Here is a 21,508-nt window from a genome sequence, read left to right on the forward strand (position 1 = left end):
AGTTTACTAAGGAATTACTGGTTAAGTAAATGTCAGATTTATGACAAATCACAGTGGAAAAGAAAAAGGAAAAAATATGTGACACTGTTTGGAAAATAAGTAGTAATTAAGATTGCCCCCCCCCCCAAAAAAAAACATAACAGAAAAACGAGACAGCACGGTTATTGAATATGCTATACTTGAACCATGGTCTACCGATTTATCTTAATTGAGATTGAACCAATACGTACTAAAATTCAACCATGTCACTCTTTTGCACCAAACTAATAACAGCAATGTAAACAAAGTAAAGGTAAAGTAAAAACTGCTGAGAGAAAGGCTATCTAAACTAAACTTTTTCATTCATAATTGTTTATTGGAACCACACATAATTTTACATGAATAGGCATGTCACTGTAATTGAAACTCAAAATATTTCAGCAGGGAAAACTAATTGTAAGCATTTTCTAAAGGCCTCATGCTCTGTTTACTTTGGCATTAAATCGCTCAATGAAAATAAATTATGCCCTAAAGCTGCTTTAGTAGCAGAATTACAATAAGAAAAAATGCACTCATCTTTCCCTAGGTGTCAAACTGGTCTATTCTTGACTCTCTTCAAAGGTACCGCAATTGTTAGAAAATGAACAAGTAGAGCAAGTCAATAGAACTTTGTTTTGCAGAAATAATTCTAATCCTACGTATGTCATGATTGTAGCTCATAAAAGGGCATATGTTCAGTGCCTTTCACTTTTGAGTAATTCCCACTTGCAACCCTAAGCGATATCTCTTCTTTTGGCAGGAATTGCAAACAGCCAAGCATGCCATACATAGTATTACAATTATTTCTACAAAACAAAGCTCTACTGTCAAACTAAAGAGTGCACTGGGTCATAGGGTCACTAAGAAAAAGCAAAGTCCAGTTCAGCTAGTTTCACAATAAGATCAGTAGCATTTACAGCATGGCTTTATTAAGTCAATTCAGAACTTTTAAGAATGATATTGAACTTTGGTTGTACGTGGTTTCACCAAACTTGGCTAACTATATTCAGCTTCAATGTTAAGATATACTATGATCAAAAAGAGAAGAAGGTAGATTTACTCATAATGTCACCTGTGAGTTAAAGAGATTAACAAAACACCATCCAGATTTACAAATATAGAAACCCTAAACAGTTTTAGCACTACATGTATTTAGTATGTAACATATGTATTTATATGTGTGCAGGCTGTACTACATGTATTTAACCAGCAAAAGCTCACCCAGTATATGAATGGGTCTAAGTTATAGTGTTTTACCATTAAAATATCGTACTTGGTATAAACAGCGGGTTTAGACCATGGACACAAGCAAAAACAAGTATGTAATTCTGTGTTTTCTCAAGTAACACTGACCATTCCTATTTGGGTACCAAGCAATGAGGATGGAAAAAAAAACAATCCATGTGATAACTTAACAGAGATGAAATGTCAACAAATAGACAAATGCAAGTAGAAACAGGTTACCAGTATGCAGTAACCTGTGAAGGTAGATCTTGGGATTCAGGAATTGTTCCTAAAGTGTCTGATTCTAAAAAAACTACCACACTCAAAAATCTAACATCCAAAACCACAGTAAGATCAATCAAAATTGAAGAACAGATCGGAAAAGAAAGCCAAAACCGCGAAACCAAAAATCCCAATTCTCCAATTACAGAACACATCTGCACAAAGAAGATTTTACAATGGAAGCAAATACTATTAAAATGATAATAAATCTATCTTTGAGAAAGAGTTCCCTCAGACTGCAAAGGTGCTTACGAGATACAAGAAACAGACTTATGAATCTAGGCAATTGTGTATTTTGTTGCATGAGGGAGCTGTACCTAGTGTGAAGGAATTTTGACACCTTGACAAAGGAGACATTTAATACATAACCATAATGACTGATCCATTGATAAAATCAGCAACATCCTGCCCAATTCAATTTCCAGTCTGCTCACTTCTAATCTTTAAGTAGAGATTAGTCATAACATGATAGCTTTTATTATCTCTCCAAAGCCACTAAACAACAAACTCTCTCATGCCTGAATGCCTTTTTCCTTAACGTCTAACATTTCACAAATAATATGGATGAGTGTGGTTTCCTTGCTTTGACATGATAATCAAGTTATTTTGCTATCTAAGCAAATAATTCACTATTGATATAGAGCATAACACAACACTATTATAACACAACCCTCAAAATAGCTTTTAAATATCTATTGAAAGCCCCACAATAATTTCTGCTGAATAATCAGCCTTGCTAAAGTAATAGTTACTGCCCACAGTTGGCTGACTAACAATCAGAAATACCTAAAAGTGCTGAGAAGTACATTTACCAAGCTTTGGGCTTCTGTCTCAAAATAACAAATAACAACAGGGTCATTACGTAACATAAACTGAGTCGATGGCGTGACTTGGCCACCGTAAATAGTTAAAAAGCTGACGTTTGGAGCTTTAGCTCTACGTCAGAGTGATTGAATTTAAGTGAATAAACAATGCTTTTTGGCCCAAACCACATGGCATGACGTACAATAATGGAAAACGTCTGGCTATAATACAAACATATTCTTCTCACCTCTAAACCCAAAGAAGGGTCCAATTTTTCATATTACCAGATAGAATCGATGCACAATCTGTTTCACCGTTCAAACAGAGAGGGTCGAACGTTACGCCGAACAACTACGAGGTACACCCGAGGAGCACTGGCGACGAGTTCCTAACCCATTGACTCCTACGTGTAACACGTGCCTACCCAAAAGTTAAAATTTTGGAGAAACCGGAAAGGTAAACACAATGCGCAGTAAAGTTTGACAAATCTTTTTTCCCCAAAAACAAGTTCACATGAAAGATGACCATTTAAATAACTTACTATCAACGAGGAAAGCAATAGATGCATATTAAGTTTTTACTCTAAAATCAAGATAAAAGATAAAAATCAGTAAATTTTTGCGCACGTGTGCAAAAAATGTATGCGGATCGGATTTCAAAGTGAATATGCAAATTAATCAGTGTGTGGAGAGATCTCATGTTACATGGAAATTATAAATGAGGAGAAAGACAAAACTGACTAAGGAACGTTTCGGGAACAGGGTCGGTCAGGGTTTTTGGGTATTCGGTATTCAGGGGCGTTTTAAATCGGGTATACGGTATATTGCAGCTTAAATATGGGTATTCAGTATATCACTTTCTTTGAATTTCAGGTATAAAGTATTCAAAGCTTCGATTATTTTTGGGTATATTTGGAGGAATTTGGGGTATTTTGGGGTATTTTGTCGATTTTTTTTCGGGTATATTGGTATTCCACTACCCCCCCTGGCCGACCCTGCGGGAAGAAAGCTTTATTCAAAACAGTTCTTGATTTTCTGTTAGAACCGAAAAACGTACGAATTTCTTACGTGTGCGAAACCCACGAAGTAGAATTCATCATGCTTAGATCGATGTTTACTTGACTTCACGGCTAGAATATTGCGCAGCGTTGTGTTGAAAATACTGAAAGTTCTACGTTTTAACACAAAATCTTCTATAAAACAATACTTTTTGGACATCTCATTACTCAAACGTGATATTTACCGTGCCTTTGAATCTTCATAATGTCTCCAGGCCTCGCTTGAAGTCCGATAGTTTGGTTTTCGCTTTACGGCCCTAATTAGCATCGCTTTAGAGAATTGTAGTGTTGTCGACTCGAAAGCTTATTTTGTCGCCTTTAAGACCGTGATGTCCATTATTTTTCGAGCAGATTATTCTATAGCATTTTTCCTTTTCATTTTAAGTTCCAGAAGGTCTAAAATGGTGGGAAAGGAACAGAAAATCCTAGTCTTAATTAGTCTTACACTATTTTGAATCACTTCTACAAGAATACGTACACATTTATTTATTATTATGCGGTCTTGTGCCTCTAGTTGGTAGGATCTTAAAAGGGGCTTAGAAAATACTTCCGTCTAGAGGTACAGCTTGCATACTTGACTTTGCCCAACTTTCATCACGGTTTGCTACACATTTTACCTTTCTACACTCCAAATTGTAATCTTACTCTCCTTGGAATCATTTTTTTAAAGAATACATTTAATTTATTTTCATTTGGTCTTGTACCTCTAGCCAGTAGGATCTCAAGAGGATTAGAAAAGACTACCAGCTCGAGGCACAGTTTGCATATTTCGTCAACTTTGCCCAATTTTTACAGCGGTTTGCTCCACATTCGACTTTTCTGCAATCCAAATTAGTCTTACACTCCTTGGAATCACTTTTTCATGAATACATTGACATTTTGTTATTTCTTGTTTAGTCTTAAACCTCTAGCTGGTAGAATCTTAGGAGACTTAGAAAATACTTGAAGTACAATGAGCTTGCATATTTAATCAACTTTGCCCAATTTTTATTACAGCCTGCTTTGCATTTCACTATTTGGCATTCCATTTAAGTCTTAGTCTTAGTTTTAGTAATCAAGGGTTTGCCTTGTCAACAGTACCTCTAATCAAACGCAAATATCATGAAAATAGAGGCTGTTCCTTTCTGAGAAATTTCACTTATATACTTATGCAGAGTATTGTACCACAAACTTCAGTAAATCTGGTTGAAATGTTCAAGTCTAAAATGAATTTTTTAGTCAAATTCATTTAAAACTGGTTTGAATTATATTGGAATAAATCTACAACCAAAAAAAATCAGACTAGTTTAGAATTTATTTACCTGAAATTCATTTATAACATAACAATTTAAATGATTTCAAGCTCACTTCACATACATAAGCTGCCCTTCTGGCTAGTAGTGTCTTTTGAGTAATCGAAGATCCTACTAGCCAAATGAACAAGATTGCAAAACATGAAAACGTACATATGGAGTGACTCCACAATGGTACAAGACTAACATGGAATGTAGAAAGGTTTTTCCATAAATCAAAAAGTAAATGAAATGAGCTAAATTCACTTTATATGCACGAAGTGCCTCTAGCCTGTAGTATTTCTTAAGCCACCTAAGAGGTACTCGATTGAGGAAAAAGAGGATATTCACGAAAAAAGTGATTCTAATGTAGTGTAAGACTAAATGGAAAGCCCAAGAGTAAAATTCAAAGCAGACTGTTATAAAAATTAGGCTAAGTCAATTAAATATGCAAGCTGTACCTCTAGTATTTCCTAAAGCTCCTAAGATCCTACCAGCTAGAGGTACCAAATAAAAAAAGATAAATGTAAATGTATTCATGAAAAAAGTGATTTCAAGGAGTATAAGACCAATTTGGAGTGCAGAAAAGTCAAATGTTGAGAAAACCAAAGCAAAATTTGGGCGCGCTTAATTTGGAGCCTCACTCTGTTTTGTGTCCTGCACCTTCGTCTCTCGTTCTTATGACCTCTTCAAATGTATTTCTTCTTCCTAGTCTTATTGTAGCATTGTGATCATGGTGAAAGCAATTAAATAAATAAATAAATTAGTCGTCTAAATATGCGAGCTGCACCTATAGCTGGTAGTATAGGAAGCAAATTCAGAAGTGCCAGAGAAAACTTTATAATCTGAGGTACGTAGATTAACGAATAAATAATCTCTTAGCGGTTTACAAACTACCATTCTTCATAACGTTTACGCACTGTGTGTAATGCAGACACACACTGTGTCTAAGTTATATTAGTTTTACTTTGTAAAAACTTTATTCTTTTATGTAAGTATCTTACTGGCCTTTTTTTAAGCACCTCTTACGGTGCTTTATGGTAAAAAGAAATTTTTCCAGTTTTTTTTCTCACTTTTTTTGAGAGGACTCAAGGTGTGTGTTCTCTGATCCAAAGTAAAAGTACTCTTTGGGAGTCCTCATTATGAAGGTCTAATTTCAAAGAATTGCCCACCTGTTCTCTGTGATCAGTTCTTTATACAGAGGTGACACGGGCTCTCAGACCCAAAAAATCATCATAATCTTGTTATAATTATTATCATTATTATTACTACTGCTAATCGCTTGCTATTTCTTGCTATTTCTTCCTTTGTTCCCCCTTGACAGAAGACCAAAGAGACTAAAGAATCAAGTGAAATGTCGTCAAATGTTCTTTGTTGATCGGCCTCATTATTTTAGGTGTAGCATCAAAAAATCAGTCTGTACAAGACCTTGTTTCTGTAATTGTATATATGTACAACGTTCCAACCTTTCAGCAGAGATTTAAAGAATATTTCAACTTCTCGAAGAAATCTGAATCGTTATATGATGTGATTACCAGCTGCACAGTAATGTACAATAATGCTCTACCAGAGCTGAAAATAAACGCTCAAAATGCAAACGGTTGTACACTTCCTGTGCAGTGATAAGAATCATTAAATCCAGCTTACATATTGCTCACGACAATAGCTACATGCGAAGAAGAGCAAAAATTGAACGCAAAAGATTTTACGCCAATGACTAGCGGCGTAATTTCTTCCAGTCGGTAATGCATTTATGTAAGATTTTAGGCTAGTAACTAACGGCGTAATTTCTTCCAGTCGGTAATGTATATATGTAAGATTTTACGCCAGTAATTAACAGCGTAATTTCTTCCAGTCGGTATTGTTTGTACTGTAAGATTTTACAACAGTAACTAACGGCGTATTTTCTTCCAGTCGGTAATGTATACATGTAAGATTTTACGCCGGTAACTAAAGGCGCAATCTTTTGCAGTCGGTATTGTATCTATGTAAGATTTTACGCCAGTAACTAACGGCGTAATTTCCTCCAGTCTGTAGTGTGTATATGGAAGATTTTACGCCAGCAACTAACGGCGTAATTTCCTCAAGTCTGTAGTGTGTATATGGAAGATTTTACGCCAGCAACTAACGGCGTAATTTCCTCAAGTCGGTAGTGTATATGTGCAACTAATGGCGTAATTTCTTCTAGTAGTGTATAGATGTAAGATTTTACGCCAGTAACCATAACGATGTAAATTCTTCTAAGTAAGAATTTATGCCACTTACTAAAGGCGTAAATTTTTCTAGTCGGTATATATACATCCAGTTCTACTTGCGAATAAATTTGGGGAATTCTTTGTTAAAAAAGTTGAACTTATCAAGGACTCCATCAATAATATTTAAGTTAATCCTCCATGTTCCCATACCGCTGTTCCAGCTGTAAAACTTAGCAGTTTTTCGCCTTTATCAGTTGAAGATGCTAGTAATACAATCAGTACATCGTCTAATGCCCCATGCACCTTGGATCTGATCCCTACATGGCTTGAGAAGTCTTGTCTTGACGTCCTTGCACCCTTTATTACTAACATGTTTAATTTTTCTATTCGCCACGCCTACGTTCCCGATGATTGGAAAACCGCAATTGTGAAACCTCTGCTTAAGAAATCTGGCCTTGAATTAACCTATAAAAATTCTCGTCTCGTAAGTAATCTACCATTTTTCTCCAAGATCGTCGAAAAGGCAGTTCTTTCTCAACTGTTTAAGCGCTGTGAAGGCAATGTAACTCTGCCGAATTTACAATCAGGGTTCCGAAGATTTCACTCAACTGAAACTGCCTTGCTTAACATGCTTAAGGTTCAAAGTGATATTCTTATGTCAATGGACCGTTAGGAAATTACGCTTCTTGTGCTACTGGATCTGAGCGCTGCTTTTGATACAATCGATCATCAGATTCTCCTTAACGTGCTTGAAAACGACTTTGGAATTATTGGCTCTGCCCATAAATGGTTTGCGTCCTACCAATCTGGCCAAAAACAACGTGTTCTCACTAACAATTGCACATCTGATGACTTTCACTTAAGCTGCGGTGTCCCACAAGGCAGCAGTATGGGACCTATTTTATTTATATTATAAATATCTCAACTATATCATGTGATAGCTAACCATCTTCCCTCTGCTCATGGATATGCCGATGATACACAACTTTATCTGTCGTTTAGACCTAATGGCAGATCTTCGCAAGACCACGCCATAGCTTCTGTGGAGGCCTGCATCTCAGATGTCTGCTCATGGTTGATTTATAACCGCCTGTTAACCAACGATTCGAAAACTGTGCTCTTAGTTGTTAGTTCCCGCCAGTAATTATCAATGGATTCCATCACCGTCGGTGATTCTACCATCCAGCCCTTCGACAGTGTTCGAAACTTGGGTTCCTGGTTTGACTCCAATATGTCTATGTCCATTCACATCGGTAAAATCTGAAGCAAGGCTTTTCATGGCTTGCATAAAATTCGCCAATTGGGAAATTCCTTAGTCCTTAGTCCTGAGTTCGCGAAGACTCTTGTTCGCGCATTTGTGACTTCACATTTGGACTACTGCAACTCTCTTCTCTTTGGCGTCCCCAAGTACCAGACAGATCGTCTTCAGAAGATGCTTAACGCCGCTGCTCGATTAATCTTAAGGACTCCAAAGTTTGATCACATTTCGTCCGCCTTATCTCATCTTCACTGGTTTCCTGTGACTTATCGCTTTCATTTTAAGTTGTTACTCTTAGTTTATAAATCTCTTAACAATCAAGGCCCACAATTCATTCAAGAATATCTGCAGCCACACTCCATTTCTGGTCATCATCTGCGTTCCTTTGAGTAGGGCCTTCTTAAGATTCCACGAACTAATTTTAAGACCTTTGGTGATCGCGCCTTTGCCCGTTCCGGGTCACTTCTGTGGAACAAACTGCCGCTTGAAATTCGAAACAGTCAGAGTGTAGCCATTTTTAAGTCCAAGCTTAAGACACATCTGTTCAAGCTGGCTTACAATTTGTTTTAACATTTTAATATTTTTCATATTTTTCATATTTTATCGTTTAATCGTTTTTAATATTTTCATAGAATATTTTGTAAAGCGCTTTAGAAATGTAAATTATTATTATTGTTTATCATTATACTGAGAGATTTTAGGCCGTTATTTGACGGCTTAAAATCTTACAGTGTGTACACCGACGCAGATAGTGACGTAAAATCGTACAGTCTATAGACTGTGTTAGTCACATATTACACCGTTATTTAATTACCGAAATCTGGCATGTACTAAAACCCGAAACAGCGAAACGAAACGACCGAAACGAAACATGCAAAACCAACGAAACGACCAAAACGAAACAATCGAAACGAAACCACCGTAAGGACCAAAAATTAGCATTAAAAAAAAAAAACACCTTTAATGTATGGTTTCTCCCACCCCCAAAATATCATGGGTCCGCACTTCCGTCATCATATCTAAGTTATATGCGTTCACGTTGACTATATATGCACTATTAAGTACTTTGTTCTTAGAAATAATGCATCTTGAGCGTCAGCAAATTCCTAAAATAACAAGTTTTAAGATTATCAAAGCTAAAATCTCATTAAAATATCGTTGCGTTTGATTGTCAGGCAGACCTGATTGTTAGATGTACTTTATGTCATTTCTCCCGTCATTCCTGGAAACAAACTTCCACAAGATGAATCCTGACCGAAATCATAAGGCGTCGCGGAAACCTTGATTTAAAAAAATCAATAAGAAAGTCACAGACATAGAAGTTTTCAATGAATACCCTTATCTATTTCTTCCTCTCCTTTCCGTATATGCTTTGGTACTGATTCGATAAGGCGCTCCGTCCTGGAAACTACATATTAGTGTCAAATTGTAATTTCAACTGCTCGCGTGGCGGAAAAAAATTCAGTTTCTTGAGACGGCCTTAACATTCAAAGGCCTTAAATGCGAGAGATTATCTGAAATCTACATTTTCCTCCACATTTCATCGTCCGCTTTTCTCGATTGCTGTAGTGGTTTGTTTTGGTTGTTACGGTCGTTTTGTTGTGGTCATTATGTTCGTTTCGTTTCGTTTCGATCGCTTCGTTTGGTCGTTTCGGTTGTTTCGCTTTTTTCGGTTGTTTCGTTTCGGTTGTTTCGTTTCGATCGTTTCGTTTCGCTGTTTCGGGTTTTAGTACATGCCCCAAAATCTGCAAAATAAAAATATTCCTATGACTAAGAACGTCAAACGATTGTAACGACAAGTGACGATGGCATGTAAAATACCTCTTATTCAGCTCCGCCGCGCTTGCCACAGACAGCTTCTCAAAGCCAGTAAAATATAGGCTCTAACGAATTGCTAGTCTTTAACTTGCATTTATGTCAATTTCCTTGTTCAGTTTGGTTAGATGCAAGATGAAGGAAAGATCAGAAAAACCGTTACCATGACACTAGACGATTCAGCGGCAAAGTGAGTGCGCATGCTCGGTGCATTTGACGCCTGTAACTCTAGCGTGGATGAATTTCGTTGAAGAACGAACCGAACATCGTTTTACACTTTTTTGGACTGATATTGATGTGATTCGACCGAAAAATTTAACGGAGTTTGTTCTTATGGAAAATTCTGAAGGGTAAGTACGATTATTTTAGTTATAGTTCAACTGAAGCTGATTTAAATCTATCCAGACAGCTCGTTGCGTGTTCCCTTTAATTCACCAATTTTATTTACAAAACGCATTTCATCATCTGTATTTGTTCAGTACAAGCTGTGAACTTGAAAAGCTTTATGATGTAACCTCTTTTGGTAGTAAATGCTGTTTTACAATCGAAATTAGTTTTGAATCTGTAGCTAGTAATTACAAACTTGTCGCTCGGCCGTTATGCTTATGTGAACGTTCTTTTGATCGACGTAAGCTTTATCGAACAGTGTACCAAGCAGTACCGCCCGATTGCTTCCTCAACACAACTTAAACGTAATAAATACAATAACATTAACACTTGACACATATATTAACCTTCTTTCTCTGGAAATATGTCGATATCACTTAACGATCAACCGCCGTTGTTTGACGTTTACATGCATTTCTTACTACACAGTGTTACCTGAAGTTGATGAAAGTAACCGTACACAAATTCACCGTCGCAGATAGCTTTAACTTCAGCCAGTTTAATAGTCCTTCAATGTCACTGCGTTGAGACTGTGCGAGTTAGGCGCCTTTTCATAAGTGGAGGTGGCTATCCGTTAAGATGATGTAAGTGTAACAGTTAAACCATTATATTAGAAGCAGCATTTGTGTGTTTAAGTCTTCTAATGAGGTAAAAATTCAGAGAAGATTCTTCACTTTAATTAGGCTCCTTGACAAAACAAACGGGTAACTCTTCTTCATAGCTCAAACTACCCAGGCTGCTTCTGACAAGAGGTATGGCTTTGACAATGCCAAGATATGAGTGTGACTACATGAAACTGTCATATGCCTGATTTTCCCCCCATCATACATATAATGAAGGCTAGAATCCAGCTTGGAGTCAGTGATTGGTGGTTATTCAGTTGAAGTAAGGATTTGTTTGTTAAGTAGGTCTTTGCTACCAACAAAGAAATAGCTGTACAAGCATTGCTGCCTTGACCACCCCCAATTGTTGACTGAGATAGGAAGACTGGCAGTTTGCAAAATGTGACTGATTGTGTAGTTGAAGATGGAACATGTATTGAAGTGTACTGTGGTGGTACACTTGAGTTAGAAAACTGTTGTTGAGCTGCTGTTGGTGTTTGTTGTCAAGACTGAGTGTGATTGAATTTGCAACAGAGGCAGGCCTTTCTGCGGTATGTCGTCTTTCTTTAGTTGTCCTGTGTGGAACACCTGGTTGTGGTATAATTAGCAGTATTCCCCCATGACTGGGGGAATATGATAACTAGAAATCTGGAACAGTTAATTAAACCACAACCAAGTGTTCCACAAGGGATAACTAAAGAAAAAGGACCACAGAAAGGCCTGCTTCTGTAGCAAATTCACGCCAAAACCACTTTTCAACTGTGGGCAACCTGGCCACCAAAAATTCTGAGGTTCATGCAAATAATCTTGAAACCAAACACTGTCAGAAGCCCAACAACAGTTTTCTAACTCAATTGTACCACCAAAATCCACTTCAATACATGTTCCATCTTCAACTACATAATCAGTCACATCCTGGCAACTGCCAGTCTTCCTATCTCAGTTAGAAATAGGGAGGCAATGCAGCAATGCTTGTACAGTTATTTCTTTGTTGTTAGCAAAGACAGACTTAACAAAAAAATCATTACTTCAACTGAATAACCACTGACTCCAAGTTCGATTCTTGCCTTCATGTTATGTATGATAGGGGGAAATCAGGCATATGACAGTTTCATGCAGTCACAATCATATCTTGGTTTTTTTGAAGCCATACCTCATGTCAGAAGTAGCCTGGGTTGTTTGAGCTATGAAGAAGAGTCAACTGCTTGTTTTGTTAAGGAGCCTAATACAAGTGAAGAATCTGCTCTGAGTATTCACCTCAGTAGAAGGCTTACCGACACAAATGCTGCTTTTAATATAATTAATGGTTTAACTATTACATTTGTAAGTGATGCAAATGACAACACCATATTAATGGATAGCCATCTCCACCTAAAGGCACCTTACTCGCACAGTCTTAACGCTGTGAAATCGAAGAACTTTTGAATGGGCTGAGGGTAAAGCCATCTGCCACCATAAATTTGTGTACGGTTACTTTCATCAACTTCAAGATATGCACGTAAACGTCAAACAACGGCGGTTGATCGTGAGGTGATATCGACATATTTCCAGACGCAAAGAAGGTTAAGATATGTGTGAAGTATTAATATTATTGCATTTATTACGTTTAAGTGGTTTTGTGGAAGAATCTGGCAGAATGGCTTGGTACACTGTCACATTTAAAAGCTGTTATCGATCAAAAGAACGTTCCCATATTTTATTAAGAAGTAGACCGAGCGGCAAGTTTGTAATCACTAGCGACAAATAAAAAACTTATTTCAATTGTTGCTTACTTTGGAAAGCTTTTGAAGTTTAACGCTTGTACTGAACAATACCGATGATGAAATGTCTTTTGTAAATAGAATTGCTGAATGGAACGGGAACACGTAACGGGCTGTCTGGATAAGTTTAATTCAACGTTGGTTGACTATAACCAAAATAATTCTCCTTACCCTTCAAACTTTTCCATCGGAACAAAATCCATTAAATTTCTCCTCGGATCAAGATCAGTCTTAAAAAGAGTAAAACGTTATTTTCGTTTCCGGAGGAAATTCATCTACACTGGAATAACAAAGCGCCAAATTCGCTGAGCATGCGCACTCATTTTGCCGCTGTGTCGACGCTGAAATCCGCCAAGCACGCGCACTCGTTTTGCCGCTTTCTGTTTTGACTGTTTATTCAGACTGTCACTCAAACGTCAGAAATTACATTCACGAGATGTAGAAATGAGGGAAATTACGAAATTAAGAGATCCTCGCAGCTAAGAATACTAATGAAACGAGTAGTTGAAAATAGGACCTGAAAAAAATTCAGGCCCGTACGGGATTTGAACCCATGACCTCTGCGATACCGGTGCAGCGCTCTACCAACGGAGCTAACAAGCCAACTGGGAGCTGATCAATGTGTTGGGTCTGACACTTTTTGACTACACATGGGAATGAAACCAACAATAAATGCATTATTCTCTCCTAGAAGTTTGCTATCTTGCCTCGAAAAAAGATTGAAGAATCTCTAAAATGTGAGTTTAAATTTTAATGCTGAGACACGTACTGACTAATGCTTCCGTAGTTTCCTTTTTTTCACGTCAGTTTTTAAACGACATGCTCTGAATATTCCGTGCTTTAAATATTTCCTCAAGCCTCGTATTCCTCATGGTTGTCTTTGACAAATAAGTATTTACCACTCAAGTAAGCTCAATCATGCGTTTGATCTCAGACAGAAATCAAAAGTACCTACCCTGCACAATGAATTTTAATTCTTATCGTCGTGAACACATTTACCTCTGTGTGATGACGCACTGGATAAATTTTTTAATTACCGTATCCGTGTCTCTAAATGAAATGCTCCAGGTTAATTCTTAAAACGGAAATCTTTATTTAAACGCTGTTTCAAGTAACTCGATATATATGTGCGTACTGCATCATTCACTTAAGTTCGTCGGTTGTTTTTATCCGTCGTTACCAATCATTCCTGTAGAGTTCATCCTTAATGTTCTTCCTGACTTTCATCATATGGCGTACAGGGGGAATCGTGAATATTTTCATGAATTATCTGTTAACTGTTCGAAGCAATGCCCGTAATTAATGTCACATCACAAAGATAGGCATGCGTAGCATGCAACAGTTTTTTTTCGGCTGAGCGGGTCGAGATGGGACACTGTATAACTTTCAAACAGACGAAATATCGCATTACTTCACCTTAAGAGAAAGGGAAAAAAGCTAATTCATCTGAACTCACACAGTCTATTGTCTAAATGCTCCTAAGCAAAAATAAAATGGATTGGTGCCACACTTACTGTTGTTTCCCTCACAATTGTTGTTCTGTCTCGTCATACAACGCTATGTATTCCCCGTTTGAGAGAGGGTGCGTTGCGTGATAAGACCAAATAACGGTTGCAAAAGAGACTACGCTTACTGCCGTTCCTCTAACGGGGAGAAAATCAAAATTATTCCTCTACAGTTAGTTGCTGGGATTGGTGTGATATGATTACATACCCTAATGCGGCAATCTGATTGGTGCAAGCAACATACCACTCTACACTCTAACAAAGAGTTTTTTTTCTTTTTCATTTAAAAAAACTCAAAAAAGAAAAGCGTCAATATCTTTCATCATGGATAGGGCCAAGAAGGTAAACAATTTCATTTTTACGTGAATTTCACTTCCAATGAATCAGTTCTTTCGAAGACATAATTTTTCCCTGACTCAAAGTGAAATTCCCTGACTTTTCCTTGGCCTTGAGGTAATTAGTTTATCCCAGGCTTTTCCTGACCTGTGACAACCATACCTACAATAACTTGCAGGAAACAAAGCACTATTTCTTTACGAAACACTTTCCTCCTGATCATAAAAACAATGAAAGACAGACGCCATCTTTCAATTTTCCTAGTTCGGCTGTCTACAAACTTAACATCGTTGTCTTGGAACTGTTCAGAGCACACTTTGGTACTGAAGGCTATTCTCAAGGCTTTATTTGGATCTTTTTTATTATTAAAGTCAACATTTTTTTGAAGAGAAACTGAAAAAAAACCATTATATTCAAAAATCGAGACGAGACGAGACGAGACGAAAATATTTTTCTGGATCCGGTGGTTGGAAGGGTAGATAACGCTATCCACTGGATAAATCTCTAACCGTTGGATAGCACATGTTGTTAACACTTATCCACTGGATATGGATTTATCCGTTGGATAGCGTTAACCGCCCTCTGAACAACCCTGGGTCCTGGCTATTTATTCATGCAAACTTAAAACGCGAATTCGTGACAAGCAGGTGAAGAAATATAGCATGGATATTTAACTTCTGAAGCTTAAGTTCCTTAGGGTATTTACGAAAAGAAAAGTCCGAATTTGTGGAAACATTGTAGCAGTTATAAGCGCAACAGTAGTGAACCATTCTTCACGCCAAGCAATAATTCATTCTAGTCACGACTGTTGTTTATCTATTACAGACCAAGTCGAGAGCAAGTGTCCAATCGATGACGTTTGAAGCTCAAAAGGTCCACTAAAGAGTACATACAAAGCTTCTACTCACCTCTAGAAACTCACATATAGTCTGTAATGCAGTCCTTATCGTTGCCTTGTGATCTGCCGACCAAAATATTAGAATCAGCAATCGTGTTTCTGATGAATTCCAACCGAATTCTTCATCAGTTTAGAAGTTCCGAATTAATGCTAACACTTAGATCATTTCACTGCATGAATAAAAGGTTTCAATATCAACCTTCGAATATTTATTATTTTTAACATAACTTGGCACGTATGGGGCCGAAGAGATGTTTTCCTGGCGCGGTATCAGTCTGAAAAAGTTTTGACCGCATGTTAAAGAACGCTCTTTGGTCCATCCTTCCCCCTTTTCTTGACATCTCTCTCCAAGCGCCAATAACTCTATGAGCCTGAGAATTAGCCCGAAAAACTTTTGCAGGCTATCGAGGCGAATGTGCTAATACCAACTAGATATGGGGTCACAATGTTAATTCGGTGAAATTCTTGGTTTGTTGTTCTGCGTTTTTCAGGCTCAGTTCCAAAGGTCAATCCACGGTGCAGTGTTTGCAACCATTATAGAGGCGCCAATTCATTTTATTTGCGAACATGAATCGTGGACTGGCGGAAAATTTTGTTAACTCCGAATTATTATCCAACTGCACAAAGAAGAGTACAAATAACGCGCGAATAGAGTGCAAATATCCTACGATATTGGTTGTGTTTTCACTTGGACTATTTTGGTTAGATGAAGTCGGAAAAGTCCGGATATTCAGTGAAAACAGTTCGTCTTGAGTTCAGCCAGTTAAGGATACACGCTGTTTTCACCAGAAAAACAAGCGATTATCTAGCCTATATGACCGGAAACTCACGCCAAGTTATACTACCTCGCGAGATGGTAGAACTTGTCCTGATAAATGCCGCAGCCAATCGCATCGCGCGTAGTGACTGTTACAAGCAAAGACAACAACACGACAGAAACGTACATCGGACTCACAGAGAATGACTTCAAAACAAGATACCGAAACCACACAGCATCATTCCGCCACGCTAAACACAGAAACTCCACCGAACTCAGCAAGCACATCTGGACCCTCAAAGACAACAACATCGAGCACTTTATTTCCTGGCGCATTCTCTCATCACACTCGCCGTACAACAGCTCAAGTAAAAGATGCAATCTCTGCTTCAGAGAAAAATTCCTAATCATCTGCCGACCCGAACTATCAACACTAAACAAACGTAATGAACTCGTGTCTTCCTGCCACCAAAGAATCAAAGCCCTCCTACGCAACAACTAAACTGTTAAATTTCGCGCTGCATAAATTGTATTATATTGTATATAAGCGATGACGCGTGCCAAATACTCTGGCTAAGTTTGCCTCGTGGTTTATTAAAGTTCGGAAAATGGCTGACGACTTCAATAATGCTTTCCGTTTCTACCGATTTACAATCCCTTCGCCGCAGTTGGATTCGCCAGTTCCTCGGCCAAGACCGTACTTATTTCATGGCTCTAGCGTACGGAATCAGTTCAGCCAATCAGTTTGGATTGACAGGATTTGCATGTTCCGTCGAATTCTCCTCGTCTGAAGAGACTTCCTCTACAAGAATTGCCTTTTCCTTCGCATACATATTGCGAAAATCAGCACGAGAGAAGTCATCAAGAATGATTCATCTCCTGCCTGAAATGTACGCACTTTTGTAATTTGAATCGTCTGAGTCAGCGAGTTTTAAAAATTTTAAAAAAACCTATATGCTAGCAAAACAGAAAACGTTACCGAAGTTTGATAGCTTTATTGGATAGAAAGGTTAAATCTGATAGCCTTTACAGGATGTGGACGAGCGGCACAAACAGCTAAAAATACAAACGGTAACATTGAGTCTATTAGGAAATATATTCCTTTGAAGTAGATGGCCGCTCTCCAAGTCCTTTACTTGAAGTCAATTTTCTGTTGGAGAAATTGCAGAACCCTTACGTTTCCGATTGCGTGGCTGGATTGTGACCAACTCAGCTGACGTTGGAAAGTTAGGCTATTTACTCAGTTCTCATGTGACTAGCGTACAGCGCATAGGGCATAGGTAATCTTGATGGTGTACAACTTGAAACAAATAATCGACAACCATAATAAACGCATCCTGACCGCATCTATACAGACCGATGATACTGCCGCCACCGCTACCATTAGTAACAAGACATGCAACTGCCGACAAAAGAACGCATGCCCGCTCGACGGAAACTGCCTGCAACCATCAGTAATTCACCAAGCCACCGTTACAAGCAAAGACAACAACACGACAGAAACGTACATCGGACTCACAGAGAATGACTTCAAAACAAGATACCGAAACCACACAGCATCATTCCGCCACGCTAAACACAGAAACTCCACCGAACTCAGCAAGCACATCTGGACCCTCAAAGACAACAACATCGAGCACTTTATTTCCTGGCGCATTCTCTCATCACACTCGCCGTACAACAGCTCAAGTAAAAGATGTAATCTCTGCTTCAGAGAAAAATTCCTAATCATCTGCTGACCCGAACTATCAACACTAAACAAACGTAATGAACTCGTGTCTTCCTGCCACCAAAGAATCAAAGCCCTCCTACGCAACAACTAAACTGTTAAATTTCGCGCTGCATAAATTGTATTATATTGTATATAAGCGATGGTAAAAATTATTTTCCTTAAATCCCCTGATGAGTGGGCAACCACGAAACAGGTCTATGGGGATGAACTTGTAGTTTCTTTTTCTTTTTCCTCCCACAATATATACATCGCTCTACTCCTATGTTTTGAGCACTGTTTTACGAAAGTCAAAATTGTACACCTGATATATATATATATATACATACATACATACATATACACACTCGTTTTCAAAACGTTGCAATTTGAACATACATATTTAATATATTTTCATATTTTCTTTTCTCATTAAAAAGGTGTTTGTATATTGATGAGAAAAAAGGTATATGCATTCAATATATATTTTCAATTGCAACGTTTCAAATACAAACAACGAGTAAAAATGCTCTGCGATACTAAACACCAAAACGTCTAAGAAGTCATTTGTTACCCAACTGCTTTTTTTCTGCTCAAGTACTCTAAAAACGCTGCGTCTGAGTCGCGTTAACATAACATGATAAGCGAGCGACATACCTGTGCAATGTGAATGATGAAAGCAGTATCGAGCAATGGATACAATAATCATATCTGAACGAGTTTTACTCGGTTCTCAAAGTTGGCGGACAAAAGAAGCAAAAGTAGGAATATTTCATATGACCTCCTAATGAAGATGCAATTTAGGGGGTTTTGTTTTGTTTTTAAGATATTGCTAATTTGCGAAATGATTGCAGCACGTGGTTAACCAATGGATAAACTGAAAAATGCTGTTTTCAATGTGGTTTTGGTCGTGCGACTATCTCATGATAAACCACGCAAGCAACACATATATACGTGATGAAGGTGACCGCGAGCTTAGACTGCACGTGACTGAACCTTTTTTCTATGAAAGAATAAAATTGCAAAAAATGCCTTAGCCTAAAAAGAGCGAGTTAACGTTACAAGCTCGCGATCGTTTATCCGTGTTTCCTTTTAACGTCATCTGCCTGAGCAATGCAAAATACAAAACAAGGAAAACGGAAAAAGTTTGTATTTCGCTTGTAATTTCGATTATTTTTTTGTAATAACACTAATTATCATTCGAGCTTTCCCGATTATTGCAGCTAATGGTTGATAATAGCTTCATTTTCTAGGATTTTAAAAACAGCAAAAGCTTTTCGCGACGACATTTTCCTTTGTGCCGACGACACATTTTTAATTTGACTGTCTGCATTCTCAAATAAATAAAATAAATATTTCAATTATTTTCTCCTGTAGTTGATAAGAAATAATGAACTGATCGGCACAGGAGAGCCACGACTGAAGAAACTGGACAAAAAAACCCGAAAATGTTCAGTCTTCGACAGGTTTCGACCCTGTGCTTCCAAGTGCCATTGTCAAGCGAACTTCGAAACCACATGTCTCGTGCGAGGCAAATTTTTGTTTTTTGCCTGATATTCGATGAGAAATATGATCACAAATGCAATAAGATAAATCATATGCTGATCTGTGGATGATACCAAGTCACGAACGTATCCACACAGGTAATTTGCGATTGAAGAAATTTTAATCGGATTAAACTACTGAACTGTTGACTGTTTACAGAAAGGATCACTCCAAACATTTTAATGCTGCCTGCATGTACCCGCGCAGAAATCGTGGAAATATATCTTCGATCCTGACTTTTTTTATTTAAATACTGAGGGTTGAATTGGCTTAACACTGAGCTCGCCACCAAAGCCCTTTTTGATAAATTTCCTGCAAGTGCTGCTCTTCGGTCGAAGGATGTTTATGTAGGAAAATAGTCATTAATCAAATATCTATTATCGTGTCCTTACTGACTGATAATCATCTCGATTGTTCTGTATTTCCTAAACGTCTCCCAAGAAAGCTATTTATAATATTAAAGATCGCAGCAATGGTTTTGAAGTGTTAGAATTTTCTGTCTCCATAAGAAGAGAAATGACTCCGGAAGCTCAAATTCGAAGTCACATCAAATGCTTTGTTTCCGTGAGTGTTGCTTACCTCTCAATCATATACGACTTGATATAGCAAAGTCAGGATAAACTTTGCGCAGACCAGTTTTAACTAATTCATTAGTCACTTTTTGATCAGCTATTTGATTTTTTCCCTCATCTCAGCCAACATTTACATATTTGGCTTTCTTAGTGCGGGTGACAGGTCGTAAGCACCTGTAAATATGTTTATTAAAGTCACGCAGAAATATGACTGGTATTTCCTCCATGAAATAGTCTCCTGAATTGAACAAGACTTATTGAACTGATCAATAGTAAATACATCATAAAAATAGGCAGTCTGATACTGCATGTGGCTCCTTATATAGCACCATTTTTTAGTTTTTTATTTTTTTAAAAAAATAATAACTATATGTTATCGTGTATAGTGGTATGTTGCTTGCACCATCAGATCGCCGCATTAGGGTATGTATCTCCCACCAGTCATATCACAGCTATCAGATATTTTGCACCAATCACAGCGTTTGCAAATGATGTCATGAAATCAGGGGAGCTGTGCATTAACCAGAAATATTGGGCTCATTTGATAAGTGTAATGGTTTGTAGCCTTGCAAGAGCCTCGTCGATAAACGTCGGGAAATTAAAGGTTCACATTTAACTTTTTATATCATTTTAAAGTTAAAACGTGTTTTTCCGCTCCTTTTCTCACAACGTACGCTTCAAACAACGGATATTACATCACGTACTATGAAAATAACGTTCAAAGTCCAATCAGAACATACCCAATCATTGCACTACATGAACATTGGGCAATTTTTTACGTGGTTGAATTGTATTCCACCATTTAAATTCTATTTTGCCACATTAGACTTCGCTCCGTTTCGTGTCATTTCCTTGTAAACAACCTGCTGTTTATCACGGATTCTAACCGCATCGTCCAACCCGACTGAAACAAATTCATGTGGAACTAAATGCTGCTGATAGTGAATTTTCCGCGCAATTTTCCCGCAATTTTCCGCGCAATTTTCCCGTGTTTTGACTTTGTCTGCGAATAAAATTGGCTTTTAGCTACCTTGGACTTAACGAGTGTTAATTCCTTGTAAACAACCAGCATTTTATCACTTATTTCATACTCAGAGGCAAAGTCCACACAGGCAACAACCAATCAATGAGCCTTCTTTGAAATATTATCTTGTTCTTTTTTTCACTGTATCTTCACCTACCAGAGACCGTAACATATCTTTGGTAAGGGTCTACTGTTTCAGTTTGCTTTTCGTAGTCGTAGAATTATATTTTTGAGGCAATTAACTGTAGACGAATAATTTTGATTGTCTCTCTGTTACAGGAACGGCAGTAAACGTAGTCCTTTCCGCAACAGTTCTTTGGTCTCGTCACGCAACGCGCTCTCTTTCCAACGGGGAATAGATGATGTTGAATGACGAGACCAAACAACGACTGTGATTCGGAAGACAAAAGTACGCGTGGCACCGATGCATTTTATTTTTGCTTAGAAGTATTTAGACAATAGAGAAAATAGGCCACAAAATACCTGTGTG

The 21,508-nt window shown here is 37.8% G+C and overlaps 1 protein-coding gene and 2 pseudogenes across 8 annotated transcripts in view; 1 reads left to right on the plus strand and 2 right to left on the minus strand.

Moving 5' to 3' along the window:
* LOC113679181 (uncharacterized) overlaps window positions 1-21,508 on the minus strand; it is a 48,429-nt gene that overhangs the window by 15,719 nt on the left and 11,202 nt on the right. For 2 of the 8 annotated variants that reach the window (XM_089214476.1, XM_089214477.1), the window contains exon 3: window positions 15,423-15,475. The exons of 1 other annotated variant lie outside the window; for it this stretch is intronic. The gene's annotated coding sequence lies outside the window, so the exon portion shown is untranslated. Of the gene's footprint in view, window positions 1-2,310; window positions 2,351-2,575; window positions 2,712-9,930; window positions 10,057-15,422; window positions 15,476-18,534; window positions 18,668-20,001; window positions 20,142-21,508 lie in introns of those variants that run through there. 5 more of the 8 variants (XM_089214474.1, XM_089214478.1, XM_089214480.1 and 2 more) reach the window with 5 other exon arrangements.
* Window positions 10,467-11,710, minus strand: LOC149041165 (uncharacterized; annotated as a pseudogene).
* Window positions 11,731-12,470, plus strand: LOC149041166 (uncharacterized; annotated as a pseudogene).

The sequence above is a fragment of the Pocillopora damicornis genome, chromosome 8 (assembly GCF_964200805.1).
Source record: "Pocillopora damicornis chromosome 8, jaPocDami1.2, whole genome shotgun sequence".
Lineage (NCBI taxonomy): Eukaryota > Metazoa > Cnidaria > Anthozoa > Scleractinia > Pocilloporidae > Pocillopora > Pocillopora damicornis.